Source organism: Schistocerca piceifrons, chromosome 4 (genome assembly GCF_021461385.2).
Source record: "Schistocerca piceifrons isolate TAMUIC-IGC-003096 chromosome 4, iqSchPice1.1, whole genome shotgun sequence".
Taxonomy (NCBI): Eukaryota; Metazoa; Arthropoda; class Insecta; order Orthoptera; family Acrididae; genus Schistocerca; species Schistocerca piceifrons.
In genome coordinates, this window is record NC_060141.1 from 348,396,207 (window position 1) to 348,412,051 (window position 15,845).

Below are 15,845 nucleotides of genomic sequence, written 5' to 3' on the forward strand. Positions count from 1 at the left end.
ATTTTTGTGAACTGTCCATCCAGTCATTGACATGTCTGTTCCCTAAATTCAGATTTGTTTCTGTGTGTTGGTGCAACGTTCGCCTGCAACAGTGAGTCGTAACGAACGTATCTCAAGACGTACGTGCCTCCTATTTGTTCCACACAGTTAATACATTAATACATGTTATGACTCTTGCCTTCCCTATTAGAAGTTTTGACTCTTGAATTCCTTTGTTGTAACGCAGTTCACACCCATTTATTTGTTTCTTGCATTTCTGTGAGAGGTCTATACGGCATCTCGCCTTCTCTTACTATTCATCACATTTACTTGCGACAGTAATATATTCTTACTACACGCTCATGTTCTATAACCAGTGTAGTGTAGTGTCGCAGAACAGTAAAGAGGTGGAAACGTGAATATTGTCAAAGTTTCGTTGCCTATGCCGAGAGCCAGAGGCAGTAAGTTAGCCAAGAACTAAGAGGATTGCACATATATCGGAATGTGTCGTCGCGCAGGGGCAATGGCCTGGTTACGCACAACAAGGGAGAGAGAATTGCTTAGCACGTGGGTTTGTGTTAGACGGAGACTTTCGTAGAGTGCAAGACAGAGGATAGCGTCAGCTGTACTGCACTTCACAACTTCGCGTAAGTCTGCCACAACAACACGTAACTCTGTCGCAAGGACACCTAAGGGGCGAGTACGACAGATAAGTCAGCAGTACAAGTGGAACGAATGCGGTCATTACAAACGAGCATGACATCAGGTCGTCGCTCGTGCGTCCTTTAAATACGCCAGCTTTGATAGCAACAAGGCACACGCTCTCGCAGTTAGACTTGCAGTTAGATGTGTACTGGGTCGCTGCGTAGCGGTGAGCTTGGTGATCGACATGTTAATCTTTATTAAGGAGATGTTGCAGTAAGGGCGGCCCATCCAGCAGCAGACGTGAGGGGACAGTAACAGCTCTAGTCCTCTCTGCTGCCGCTGTCAATCATGAACCCAGGATTAGCAGACATCGCGGCAGACTCGCTCGCCGCCAATGCTGACCACATCAGTGAGCCGTCGTCGAGATCGTGCGGGACCTAGGCCCTGTGCATCCGCCTTCACAACCGGGTTAGTCGATGTCGCGGGGGGACTGCAGCCCGTTCCGCCCGTCCACCGCGGACGAGCCACCAGGAGGAGCAGGGAAGAAGACGGGGTGGGATAGAGTACACTCCGCACTACGAGAACGCTTCTGGTGCCGACAGCGCCGGGGACTCCAACCACGCGCGGCCGAGGTAAGGACATTCCTCTGCTGCGTCACAGCACGCTGCGCTGCGCTAACAAGACTGGTGCGGCCCGGATCCGGTGTCATCGCTACGACTCAGCAAGGACTCGGAGAATGTTGTTGATATCACCAAGCCACATTGTACTCGGCAGGAATAAAGGTGTTATGAATTAATAATGTTTCTTTGGCGTTTCTGACGCTTCTACAGCCATTTCCTAGCATCCTGACATCTGGAGAGGTCACCGCTCGGCCATCCAGTCCACCGTAGGCGACTGGGACTCCGGGGCGCCTACAATAGTATGACAGTGCCAAGACTACAGACACGTCTTGGCATTTTCATGCTATACATTAGTTATAGAACATGAACATTTAGTAAGAATATATTACCGTCGCTAATAAATGTGATGAATAGTGAGAGGTGAGATGCCGTATAGACCTCACACAGTTAATATATTTGTGAAAAAGAAAGCATTGGCTCAAGGGAGATCTGAACTTGGATCTCTCGTTCGGCAGTCCAATACGGTGACCACATATCCACAACGCTGTGGTTCATGCGTTTCGCTCGATGTTGCACATCTTAAGCTTCGACAGTTCAGTGTTGCTATTTTGCTTCGGTCAGTACATGTTCTTCCTGTTTTCATGCTTGACCTCTCTTTAGTTTTTGAGGCAATCCACTGGGCCAATCTGAGGGGGTGCGATGAGGAGTATCCCTCGTTGGTAAAGGGGTTCAAATGGTTCAAATGGCTCAGAGCACTATGGGACTTAACATCTTAGGTCATCAGTCCCCTAGAACTTAGAACTACTTAAACCTAACTAACCTAAGGACATCACACACATCCATGCTCGAGGCAGGATTCGAACCTGCGACCGTAGCAGTCCCGCGGTTCCGGACTGCAGCGCTAGTAAAGGGGCAGACATGTTATCTTTTTGAATGATGTGAGATGGGCATTACTCAACTGCAGCTTCCAGAAATTTAGCTGAGAGTGTTTCTGGCTTGAGCTACATTGAGTTGATTTAATTTTGTACGGTTTTTTAGTTGCAGCTGTGTGTCTATGTCCATAAGGTTTGGTGTCCTTGCTCCAATCGTGGCTTTTTCCCAATGGGTGAGGATCAATATTGGCTTTTTATTAATTCCTCTGTAGATACAAGTCGAATACCATGTTACTTTTTCACTCATTTAATAGTTTAACGAGTATATTGGTTTATTTTCTCCTTTTGTGAATGAGGGGTATTTATGCAGCAAATAGGTCCAATGGTTCAAAAATGGCTCTGAGCACTATGGGACTTAACTGCTGCGGTCATCAGTCCCCTAGAACTTAGAACTACTTAAACCTAACTAACCTAAGGACATCACACACATCCATGCCCGGTCGCGCGGTTCCAGACTGTAGCGCCTAGAACCGCTCGGCCGCTCCGGCCGGCAGGTCCAATGGTGCTTCTGGACTTCGATGTTAATATTGAACAATAATAGATATTAGCCTGAAGTCCCTAATGCATTATTTACTCCTGAAATGATTCTTTAAGTTAACTAACGTGGCACATGTGCTCGTTTGGTCTTTGCTATTAGTAGTAGCAGTTGCGAGCGGAACATACTACAAACTATTTTCCTTCAGGAAAATCTATTTCACTGTAAACTGCTTTCAGCAGGTGAAACGTTTTTTAGTTTTCTAGACGATTTTCAGCTCATTTAGGATAATGCATGAAATTTATTCGCCGTTGCTTATATAGACAACCGTCATCTGTATAATGAAATAAGGACAGAGAACGTTTTTGCAAAACCGGGACTCGAACGTGGATTTCCCGCTTATCGTGAGCGGTCGCCTTAGCATTAGCCTATCCGACCACGACTCCCGGCCCCACCCAGACTTCCGTATGTCGTTAACAATGTGTCTGCAACCTGCGGTCATACATCCATTATGTATATTCCCCTACAGGAAAGATATGTTAATTGAAATTCCCTTGCCCGCTGTCGTAGGATTAATACGATATTTCAATACTTGCGTTGTTCAGAAATACGATGCGATGTTCCTTCGTACATGCTTTTATGTCCCAAGGAACATTGCACAGCAACAACGGGCAAGAGTCTTTCAGTTAAAATGCGTCCACTGTACCAGAATGTACGTAGTGGATGTATGACTGCAGGTTGTAGACACTTGACTGACGGCATAAGGAAGTATGGGTTTGGCGTTGAGTCATGCTCGAATAGCGTAATCGTAAGACGACCGCTCGCGAGAAGTTGGGGTTCGATCCCCGGAACTACAGAAATATTCACTGTCGTCATTCCATTAGACAGCTGATGGTTGTCCACACCGTATGGAGTGTTGTGATGCAGAGGTGGTCAGGTGTGTCCATTTGAGGTTAAAGAAGAGCGCCTATTTTTGTAATTGTCCAAACAATGTAGTTTTTATGCCATTTTTCTAACGAATTTTCCTTACGCGGTAAATTACAGTGGCAAGGAAAGGTAATCTTACAGAATGAGCAGTCCGATCCTTATTATCTGGTTTCTCTTATTAGTATACCCTAGTTTCAAGGCTCTAGCTCCTGAAAACCATCAAACACATCATCAGTTTTTCCCTTGATAAATTGAACTCTGATTCCAAAGTGCTATTGCACTGAAGCGGAAGACAGGAAGAGACATAGTGTTTAGTACTGCTTGTTTTTGGAGCATATGATGATAGGAAGTAGTGCCGAAATACATACTTGTGTTGTTAGGCTTCTACACGTCAGGTGTCCAGGATTCTGGTCGTGTCGTCTATAAGCTTTCACAGACACAACAACAAAAGTTTTGCTTCGCTTCTGTACTTCAAAATTCATGGTACAGAAAACAAAAATTGGCTCTGAGGAATGTGTGTACTCGTATATTCATTTGAAACATGTCCAGATAACTAAATCAAAGAAAGGAAAATTTTAGTAAAAGCAAAATAATGTCTCCCATGGGAGGTTTATTGCAATAATCCTGAGCACCGTCAGTACGTGGTGGAACGGCCCCCTTGCGTACCATTGATGAGATCATCAATCTATCACTCCGTCTTTAGGCCACGAGTGGCCTACCGGGACCATCCGACCGCCGTGTCATCCTCAGAGGGGGATGCGGATAGGAGGGGCATGGGGTCAGCACACAGCTCTCCCCGTCGTTATGATGGTATTCTTGACCAATGCCGCTACTATTCGGTCGAGTAGCTCCTCCATTGGCATCACGAGGCTGAGTGCACCCCGAAAAATGGCAACAGCGCATGGCGGCTGGATGGTCAACCATCCAAGTGCCAGCGCTTAACTTCGGTGATCTCACATGAACAGGTGTATCCACTGCAACAAGGCCGTTGCCTCATCAATCTAGCGCTGATTCAAATTGCCCTTCTTCGATGACGATTGTGAGCAAGTCGCGCAAAGTACGTGGTCGTTGTCTACATTCACATTTTTGGCTCAAAATATTGGCTATACGGTTCCACTGTAGGTTGTGAATCTCATTCCTGTACCGTAGAGCAGTAGGACTGCCCTTAATAACCATGGGAAATGTGTGGTGGCCCCATATAATGGCACTCTAGAACTTCATTCCACCACCACCTTGTTGCACATGTGCGACACAATGTTGGAGGCATTCGAAGTTATTGAGTTGTCTCCAAATTCGTTGTCTACGATTATCATGGTACAAAGAGATCCGGATTTTGTTCGTAAGCAACACCCGGCGGCAATCCTGAGGCTGCCATTTTGCTTAAATTCTTGCCCAGCTGTAACGGAATCCGTGAAGTTGTGGTGAATGGCGTGGAGTTGACTATGGTCGGCGGGAACGGATATTCTCATTAAGTAATCGTCAAATAACAGTTTGATGCGATACATGACGTCCTGTAGCCTCCTTGATCGCCGAATTCAGATTTGAAGCCTTCAGCCCACGATTCCTTTGACTCAGAATTCGTAGATATCGATAAATCTGTGAACCTACCGAATGTGGATGGGATGCGCCGTGTAAGTCCTCAACACTACATGTCGACTGGAGCCGATTTGATGGCCGCGCCACATCACTTTCAGCTCCGCTTGTTAACCAGCCCTTTGCCGGTAACTTGATAATACAGATCTGTTCTCTGATCGGGATTGTCCCTCCTGACATGATGTATAATCACTCTACTGTTTCACAGACGTTTACGATGCGTCACTACTGATACTTCACTTTCATTTGAAATGCTGCAATCCATTCGAGTTTGGAGTTCTACCCGTAGGTAGCGCTCATAATAAATGTGTGTATTTTTACAAACAACGTCAGGGGTGACCTTCCGACCGGTAAGCGAACAGTTGCAATAGCAACACACCTGCCGTCGTATGTGGATGATGCAACACTTTTGTTGATGTATGCATCTAGGAACGAGAGACAAATGACTCTCTATATTCAAAAATGGTTCATATGGCTCTGAGCACTATGGGACTTAACATCTTAGGTCATCAGTCACTTAGAACTACTTAAATCTAACTAACCTAAGGACATCATACAAATCCATACTCGAGGCAAGATTCGAACCTGCGACCGTAGCGGTCGCGCGGTTCCAGACTGAAGCGCCTAGAACCGCTCGGCCACACCGACCGGCTATATTTAAAGTGAAGCTGATTTTTGATGAATGTCACTGAAAGAATCGGCTGGCCCTTAAAACTGCAACATTGTGATGGCGGCGCACCTAAACGCGTATCCACATGAGCTGTTTTGCACCCTTAGATATGCGAACGATTAGCATTATCACTCAGTCGCACCGAGTAGGTTTGAGCAGAGTCATCTACGTTCTACGCTATGGGTTTCTAATTCATAAATAGCGTTTTAATGTTTGTTATTTGTGAGAAGATCGTGTTATGCCTCGAGGAAGAAAGAAAATTTTCTTCAAACATTGGTCAGTATTTGACAGCGACAAGATAGTGGCCTACAGAGATAAATCGTACCTCGATATAGCTGCCCATGTTGGTCAGGATCTCATGCCTGACATCTCATTATGGGATAGAAGGGTTGAGGATGGTCATACAGGGTGTGAACGGCTCTTTGCGATAGTTGCCAAGGGGTTAATAGCCTTATACTTCCAGTCTGCAAATGGTTTTACTTACAGTAAGACAAATGTTCAAAGGGAGAGATCGTCGACGTCTGTAGTACTACAGACAGCCAGCACGGTGGCCATTTGTTGCTCGTTCTTTGACGCCGCAGCAGAGATGCCCAACGACAACACCGTACCCGTCGTCTTTTCGTATGAGGCCTGGTGACGCATCAGCATCACGATTCACATATCTGCGATCTTGCGGGCAAAATAGCACATGATATGCTCTTCCCGTCCTAAATTTCTTGTCTGTGCCGATTCACTAAGTGCCCTTCAACTCATTGCAACGTTTTTATCCAGCAGATGAAATGGTCCAAACCATCCAGGATGCTCTCCTCCAGCTACAACGACTGGAGAAGGCGGTGGCTTTCTGCTGGGTTCCAGGTCACGTCGGCATTGTTGGGAACGAAAGGGCAGATCTCGCAGCTAAGGAGGCGTGTCTCGATCCACAACTATTTCAGTGTGCCATCCCCTTCGCACGCACTCATCTCGCTTTTGAGCTCACGAGTCATGTGTCGGTGGGAGGATGAGGACTGGATATGACTGACAAGAAGCTCCGTTTAGTCAAGCACACAACGCGTGTGTAATGTACTTCCTGCCAGCCGCGTAGACGCGACGAGGTTCTCCTCACTCGGCTTCGGATAGGCCACAGTCCTATGACGCATGGCTTCCTGCTCCGGCGAGAGAACCCTTCAATGTTTGGTGCTTGTGGCGTCCAGGTAACTGTCCGCCACGTTTTATTTTCTGACGAGTCGTGGCTGACTTGCCGGCGGATCTGCCATCTCTTTTAGGAAATTCTCAAACGCATGTGGCTAAAGTTTTAAAGTTCTGTGACTTGTCCAAAGCTTTTAGCAATATTTTAGGGAGGGGGTCTTAATTTGTTCACAGGGTGACTGGCTCCCCCATATATTACGTAAGTGGGCAGCCAGTGACAATTTCCTGTTGCATCCTTGACGCTCTTTTCTCGTATTCCTTACGTTTTATTTTCTTATACAGCATTTTTCACCTTTTCCGCTTTCTTTGCGTGTATGCATCCATTTTACTAAATTTGTCCACATTCGTTTCTTTTAGTGTGTGTCAGGGCGCTGATGACCTCGACGTTGAGCGCCCGTAAGACCCAACACACACACACACACACACACACACACACACACACTCACCCAATGAGTGGGGGACTCCAAGACGAATAACAATGTCACACTTCATTCGTCGTCGTTACACGGGTCCCGAATCTAACACGATGGTATTGGGTCCCGTTAGGTATACAATACTCTCACCTCTGGTCCATGCTGCCGACGTTATGAACAGCAGAGATTAAATTTCTGACATTTGGCTGTGTGCTATCTTCGAAGCATCTGTGATCCGTATTTCAACAAGATAACGCAAGACCTCATGTAGCTCGCGCTATGCTGACATAACCTCGATACATAAGATGTTTGACTTTTGGTCTTGCAGGCACGTTCCCCAGATATCTCATCGATTGAAAACATCAGGTGTTGGTTTTCTGAGAGAGTAGCATGCCAACATTCGCATGCCACATTTGACTGCCATACAAATGTAGCAGCATGGAACGACCAACCCGTATCTTTCACCCAAGCTCAGTCCCGCCCTATGCCATGCTTAAGTACAGCGATTTTTTATACCTGATGTGGCAACTCTGTGTAGTAAATTTCGCACTGTGTATTCCCTCAAGTCACTGTCTAATTTTATCATGTATTCTTGTTACTATATTGTGTGTGCACAATAAATAAAATTTGGTTACTTGCTATTTTGCCTGTAGCTGGAAGTTTCGTAGCCATCAGTGTATCTAACTCCTCTTTAACGACCGAGCGAGGTGGTGCAGTGGTTTGCACACTGAACTCGCATTCGGGAGGACAACGGTTCAAACCCGTCTCGGACCTTCCTGATTTAGGTTTTCGGTGATTTCCCTAAATGGTTTCAGGCAAATGCCGGGATGGTTCCTTTGGAAGTACACGGCCGATTTCCATCACCAATCTTCCCTAATCCGAGCTTATGCTCCGTCTCTGATGACCTCGTCGTCAACGGTCGTTAAACACTAATCTCCTCCTCCTCTTCTTTAACGTGTGGCCGTACAACATATGTGTTACCCACATAGCAGAGGCAATTATGTTGCTTTGGTACCGCGTTACCCAATGCATGTTATTCAAGATTCTCCATAAAAAAGTCAACTGCCACTAAAGTCAAAATCATATTGCACATAAAGTTGTTTGTTGAAACTAATATAGTTCTAACGCAATTAGAATTAGACTCGATCACAAGTATGGCATATTGCACGTGTTTCTTTATCCTGTAGTCTTCCATTACTTAAACATTCAGTTACAACAGGAAGAGGTTAATCTCCTCTACTGCTTGGAAATCATCTATGTGGAGTAGCAGTCAACCAAATTATCCGGGACAACCTAGTGAGCAGTCTCCTCTCAGTTTGAATAAGTATCTGAATTCTCTCCGTTCCTGCTGTCAAAGTAGCTGAGTGTGAGTGTGCGAAACAGTCCCTAAAGTTTATAAAACGCAAGCTAGCAGGATCGCTAATGAAGACGCGAACGTAAAGTAAAATATTTGGGCCACAAAATATTTACTGAAATGAAATAAATGAAAATAAAGTAAGACTACTATAATATGTGGTAGAATTCGTCGGAAGTGGAGCTTTGCAGTGACCATTAAGAAGGAGGACCTGCTTCTAGCATACACGGAGTGTCGCAAATAAAACTGATCATGACGAGTGGCTACGACTGGAAATTAATGTATGCATATACACTCCTGGAAATTGAAATAAGAACACCGTGAATTCATTGTCCCAGGAAGGGGAAACTTTATTGACACATTCCTGGGGTCAGATACATCACATGATCACACTGACAGAACCACAGGCACATAGACACAGGCAACAGAGCATGCACAATGTCGGCACTAGTACAGTGTATATCCACCTTTCGCAGCAATGCAGGCTGCTATTCTCCCATGGAGACGATCGTAGAGATGCTGGATGTAGTCCTGTGGAACGGCTTGCCATGCCATTTCCACCTGGCGCCTCAGTTGGACCAGCGTTCGTGCTGGACGTGCAGACCGCGTGAGACGACGCTTCATCCAGCCCCAAACATGCTCAATGGGGGAGGCAACAGAGCATGCACAATGTCGGCACTAGTACAGTGTATATCCACCTTTCGCAGCAATGCAGGCTGCTATTCTCCCATGGAGACGATCGTAGAGATGCTGGATGTAGTCCTGTGGAACGGCTTGCCATGCCATTTCCACCTGGCGCCTCAGTTGGACCAGCGTTCGTGCTGGACGTGCAGACTGCGTGAGACGACGCTTCATCCAGTCCCAAACATGCTCAATGGGGGACAGATCCGGAGATCTTGCTGGCCAGGGTAGTTGACTTACACCTTCTAGAGCACGTTGGGTGGCACGGGATACATGCGGACGTGCATTGTCCTGTTGGAACAGCAAGTTCCCTTGCCGGTCTAGGAATGGTAGAACGATGGGTTCGATGACGGTTTGGATGTACCGTGCCCTATTCAGTGTCCCCTCGACGATCACCAGTGGTGTACGGCCAGTGTAGGAGATCGCTCCCCACACCATGATGCCGGGTGTTGGCCCTGTGTGCCTCGGTCGTATGCAGTCCTGATTGTGGCGCTCACCTGCACCGCGCCAAACACGCATACGACCATCATTGGCACCAAGGCAGATGCGACTCTCATCGCTGAAGACGACACGTCTCCATTCGTCCCTCCATTCACGCCTGTCGCGACACCACTGGAGGCGGGCTGCACGATGTTGGGGCGTGAGCGGAAGACGGCCTAACGATGTGCGGGACCGTAGCCCAGCTTCATGGAGACGGTTGCGAATGGTCCTCGCCGATACCCCAGGAGCAACAGTGTCCCTAATTTGCTGGGAAGTGGCGGTGCGGTCCCCTACGGCACTGCGTGGGATCCTACGGTCTTGGCGTGCATCCGTGCGTCGCTGCGGTCCGGTCCCAGGTCGACGGGCACGTGCACCTTCCGCCGACCACTGGCGACAACATCGATGTACTGTGGAGACCTCACGCCCCACGTATTGAGCAATTCGGCGGTACGTCCACCCGGCCTCCCGCATGCCCACTATACGCCCTCGCTCAAAGTCCGTCAACTGCACATACGGTTCACGTCCACGCTGTCGCGGCATGCTACCAGTGTTAAAGACTGCGATGGAGCTCCGTATGCCACGGCAAACTGGCTGACACTGACGGCGGCGGTGCACAAATGCTGCGCAGCTAGCGCCATTCGACGGCCAACACCGCGGTTCCTGGTGTGTCCGCTGTGCCGTGCGTGTGATCATTGCTTGTACAGCCCTCTCGCAGTGTCCGGAGCAAGTATGGTGGGTCTGACACACCGGTGTCAATGTGTTCTTTTTTCCATTTCCAGGAGTGTAACTACAACCCGTGACCTAGAGTTACTTCCAAGAGGGTGGAGCAGCTGCCCATACAGCCGGCCGAATGTTGAATCACATTTACACAATTTTCACGCCTGACGGGGTTGTTAGTACAGGTCACTTTGTTTGCGTCCCTAGCCCGCCACCAGATCACTTGATGTGCCAGAGTGCGACTACCTTGCGTGGGGAGCCCTCGAGTCTAAGGTGTATCGCAACAACCCTCATAACCTTCAAGAACTGCAGCAGAACATTTCGGATGAAACTGCAACAGTTCCAGCAGTCCAGCTTCGATCTGCCTTCAGCAACTTGCTGACCAGGACTAAAAAGTTCCAAGAGGTGAATGGTGGCCACTACCACAACTGCTATAATAAGTACTGTATTTCCTTTCCTCTGCTGTGTTTCCTTGTACCCTGTAACTCTGTTTTTCGGACCAGTTTTATATGCCCCTGTTGAACCTGACTAGCCGTTGAATAGGGGATGTCTAGGAAACCTGCTTTCTCGGATCGCGATATAACAGTTCAACAAAATCGTATTAATGAGTTTTATTAGGAAATGAACAATGACAATACTTAACTCCGACATTAACACAGAAGTGTCGCAAGCAAAGAGCGACATGGAAATAAGAAATCTCTTCAGTATAAATAATTCCTAACTCGCTTGTCTTGAAGTACCTAACCTTGATGCTGCGATAGAAGTTGGGCGCGGCCAGTCGGGAGTGGCGCTTATGTTCTCTTCGTATAGAGTCCGATGCTGTCGCGTTGTAAGAACGACGAGAAGAGGGGTTGGTCAGCGTGAAATTGGCTGACCTCTTCTCACAGCCCTGTCCGCTCTATCGTTCCCGACTGGAGTGCCGGCGCTTGACTCAAAGCCGGAACAGTCCCAACATGTGTTGTGTTATCTAACGATACTTTAACAGGTGTTCAGTGACGTAGAGCAAATGAGGTTCAACACTTGTCAGTAATAACAGCACTGACGTAGCAATGAGACGGCTCTGAACGACCGAATACTACTCTTCACAAAAACTTCTATTAATGTCATTAATTACGCATTTTACCTTAATCTCTATTTTTCCAAATGTTCGTTACACTTCGTCCTTTGTGTTAGAGACAGGTTAGCAAGATTTATAGCGTCATTTAATGAATTTATACTGCGCGTAACTGTGTGAGGTGATCCACCATGCTCTGTGAACAATTAAATGAGATTCCTGGGTGAATGCAGGCCGCATACCTACCACGAGTTACGGCTGTTTTCCTTTTTGCTACCTGCTGCGTCGCTGCGCGGGAACAAGCGAATACTTTCAGCTGTTTTAGTGCGGAAAATGGGTAGATTACGGTGCTAATATGTAACATAAAATTTCTGAGACGAAGGAGTCATTTGAAAGAAACAATAATTACAGTAAGTTTACCAACGCCACATTGGTGATTGATAGTAAACACACAATCTGAAAGTGAAGGAATTTGTAATGACAGATCCAAACAAGAATGGTCGATGTCGACAAAAAAATCTGCTGCTGTCAGTCGTGTAGTAGGAAGAGGAGTTTTAGGACACAGAAACAAAAATCGGGCTTAAGGTGAAATTTGATCTTAAACCTGGTAAGAGCCACTGAAATTATCCTTTCCAGTGCTATTGAATAAAGACGTTTTTCTGCAGGCACTCGATACTTAAAAAACATATAAGTTGCCGAACACACTGGAAAGTGCTTGAACAAGTGCGTAGCACTCAGTGCACCAAACAGAACATGGAGTCATTATTTTCACCACCTCGGGAACGACAATTGCCGTCCAGTTTACTGTCACTAAGAAATTCAGAGACCTGTGGACCTGCCTGTCCGTCTGCTAACGGATCAGTTGACAACAAATAACTAGAATTATTTGAATGACAACATTTTCAGCATTCTTGGTCATATATATATATATATATATATATATATATATATATATATATATATATATATATATAAGTCATTATGAAGTGGTATCGTACCAAATATTAAAGACAGACATTATACAGGACACAGAAATTGCAGAGCGCTCACATGAAAATAATGAGAACTATAATTTTCAGGAACCATGCGTATGATAAAACACAGCAACTGTCGACAATGACGTAGTGGATGGGTGCTTAGAAGGCTGTTGTCACAGTTTGTTACCCATACCATCTGTATAAAAGATATGATTATAAGCATAACGTAATTCATACATATGTGTCTTGTGGACTTTAATGTTTATTATTAGTTGTAACTAAACTAATTTATAATGACTAAAGTCGAAATTTGGCAACACCCTTGCCACAGTGGATACACCGGTGCCCGTCAGGCCACCGACGGAAATTGCGTCGTGATATAATACAAAATGCACAATGCCGTCTTAAGTACAAGAAGAGTATATCCTCTCATTGTTTGTGGTCAGGTCACCGAAGTTAAGCGCTGTCGGGCGTGGCCGGCACTAGGTTGGGTGACCATCCGGGTCGCCATGCGCTGTTGCCATTTTTAGGGGTGCACTCAGCCTCGTGATGCCAGTTGAGTAGCTACTCGACCGAATAGTAGCGGCTCCGATCAAAGAAAACTATCATAACGACCGGGAGAGCGGTGTGCTGACCACACGCCCCTCCTTTCCGCGTCCTCAGCAGAGGACGACACGGCGGTCGGATGGTCCCCATGGGCCATTTTCAAAAGAACCGTCGGATTTCATGGTGGTATATAACCTGTTGTGAAAAACATAAGAACGGAAGTAACTTTCGCATGATGTGTCACTAGCAAGAAGTATGGCTCGAAAGAACTTGCACCATACGTAGGAAGAACTGCTACAGTATAGTAGAGATGATAACTGAAAGAAATACTAAATAAGACGAACGGAAACGACGCTTGCATTCAAAGAAAATAATTGCACCGAACTCACCATGATTTATGATGGTCCCCTGCACACTACAAAAGGCGGAACATGGTTCTTAATACTGTGTGTGTCACCACGGACGGCAATGCATGCTGTCCAATGTGCTATCCTCCCATGCTGGCCACAAGGTTCGAGACGAGTTCTTGTTCAAAATGGTTCAAATGGCTCTAAGGACTATGGGACTTAACATCTGAGGTCATCAGTCCCCTAGACTTAGAACTACTTAAATCTAACTAACCTAAGGACGTCACACACATCCATGCCCGAGGCAGGATTCAAACATGCGACCGTAGCAGCAGTGCGGTTCCGGATTGAAGCGCCTAGAATCGCTCGGCGACAGCGGACGGCCGATATTTTGTGGCAGGACGTTCCGTTTCACTATAAGTTGACAATTTCTGCATGGTCGTTGGTGCATGTGGACATTTTGCAATACGTCACCTCAACGCACCCCACAAGTGCTCGATGGGATTTAAGGCCATTCGCCGAGCATCCTAGGATATCCAAGACGCCTCCTCCGGCTGCAGCGTCTGGGGAATGAGGTGTCCTTCTGCTGGGTGCCAGAGCACATGGATATCACAGGGAACGGAAGGGCGGATGTAGTGGCGATGAACAATTATAATGATCCTCGGTCAGTTCAGTGCTCCATCCTCCTACATGCTCTCGTCTAGCTATCGAGGTACTGCGTCACGCATCGATGGGAAACCGAGTGGTTCGAAGCTCCGTCTAGTAACGCCTACAATGCAGCACTGGTGTCCTCATTCCCGCTACTCAGATGGGATGAGATTCTCCTAATACGTCTTCGCATAGGCTACAGCCCTATTGTGCATGGCTTCTTGCTACGGCGAGAGGCCACTCCAATGTGTGGTGCTTGGTGTGTTCAGATCCTGTGTGCTACATTTTATTAGAATGTGTTTTATTTTCTGACCAAAGGACGGCAGCAGATTTGCCGACAGGTCTGCCCTCTTTTTCAGGTAACGTTCACACGAATGTGGCGAGAGTTTTAAGGCTTTGGGGTCTGTCCAGCTTGTTTCCTAATATTTTAGGTAGATATTCTTAATATGTTTAGCGTTAGTGGTATTAATAGTCTGGGTGCTTATAATTAGTGTCTGTTGCGATTTTAGGTTTAGCAGTTTGCGAAGCGCTACTGACGGTAGGTGTACCAAGCATGTGTAAGCCTTGTTTGCGCCACTAGATTGCTTTGTGTAACCAGCTTGAGTGTGGTTGATTGCCATTTTACGTTGTCCCGAATATTTAAATCACTGAGATATTTTATGTGCTTCTTCCCCATTTTCATCTGTTTATAATTTATGTTTTCAGTACTTTTATCTGGTGAATATGGCCACCGCGGAAGATTGCGCCACTTTACTCGCCCAGTTACAAGCCAGAAACGAAAATGTCGCGACAATAGGCAAAATTGCGACTCAGCTTCATAGAAGACCATAAGAAAAAAAAGTTTCTGCTCTCGAGGAGTACGTCGTAGCTGTAAACGCGATTGCAGCCACACAAGTAGAGTTACCACAGGTAGTAGTGACCCGATCAACTAATCACACAGCAATGCTGTACCAAAAATTTTAATGGCAGGCGGAAAATTCAGATCAGGGAATTGTTAAATGCAGTGAGCATCAAGAGAAAAAGAAAACACACATTTTAGAAAGGAAATTCGAAGGATGAGGAATTGAATGTAAAAGTAAGGTTCTGGGACTGGCAGTAGACAATCCAAGGAAATATTTATCCCAAAGAAACAATTTTATTTTTTGAATGTAGTACGGCATAAAACCATGTCCCATGTCAAACGGCACGGGAATGTTATCCGGCGCCAGCGACCTTGTTCTTGTATATGTGATATTGTTACCACCAGAGGGCATGCACTGTAAGGCATATGGCCGAAGTCAGGTCCACCACGCCCGTGTTGGTGAGATGCGCGGACGATGGCGGCCATTCAGCTCGACTCATGTACAACGAGATTAGAGTTGCGCTCTACCAAACTACGGTTCAGTAGTTTTGATACAGTACATAAATGACGTAGAAGATGGTAGGCTTCCGGTAGTATTGGTAGGGAAAGAAACGAAAATGCATGTGTGAGAGTGCAACTGGGAACCGAGGACTTCTCTTTGTTCCTTGTTTGCTTCTTTTACACATAATCAGAATTGAACGTCGTTCAGTGAAAGTACATTGCGTATTTTATATCCCTACGAAATATAAATTGCATTTTAC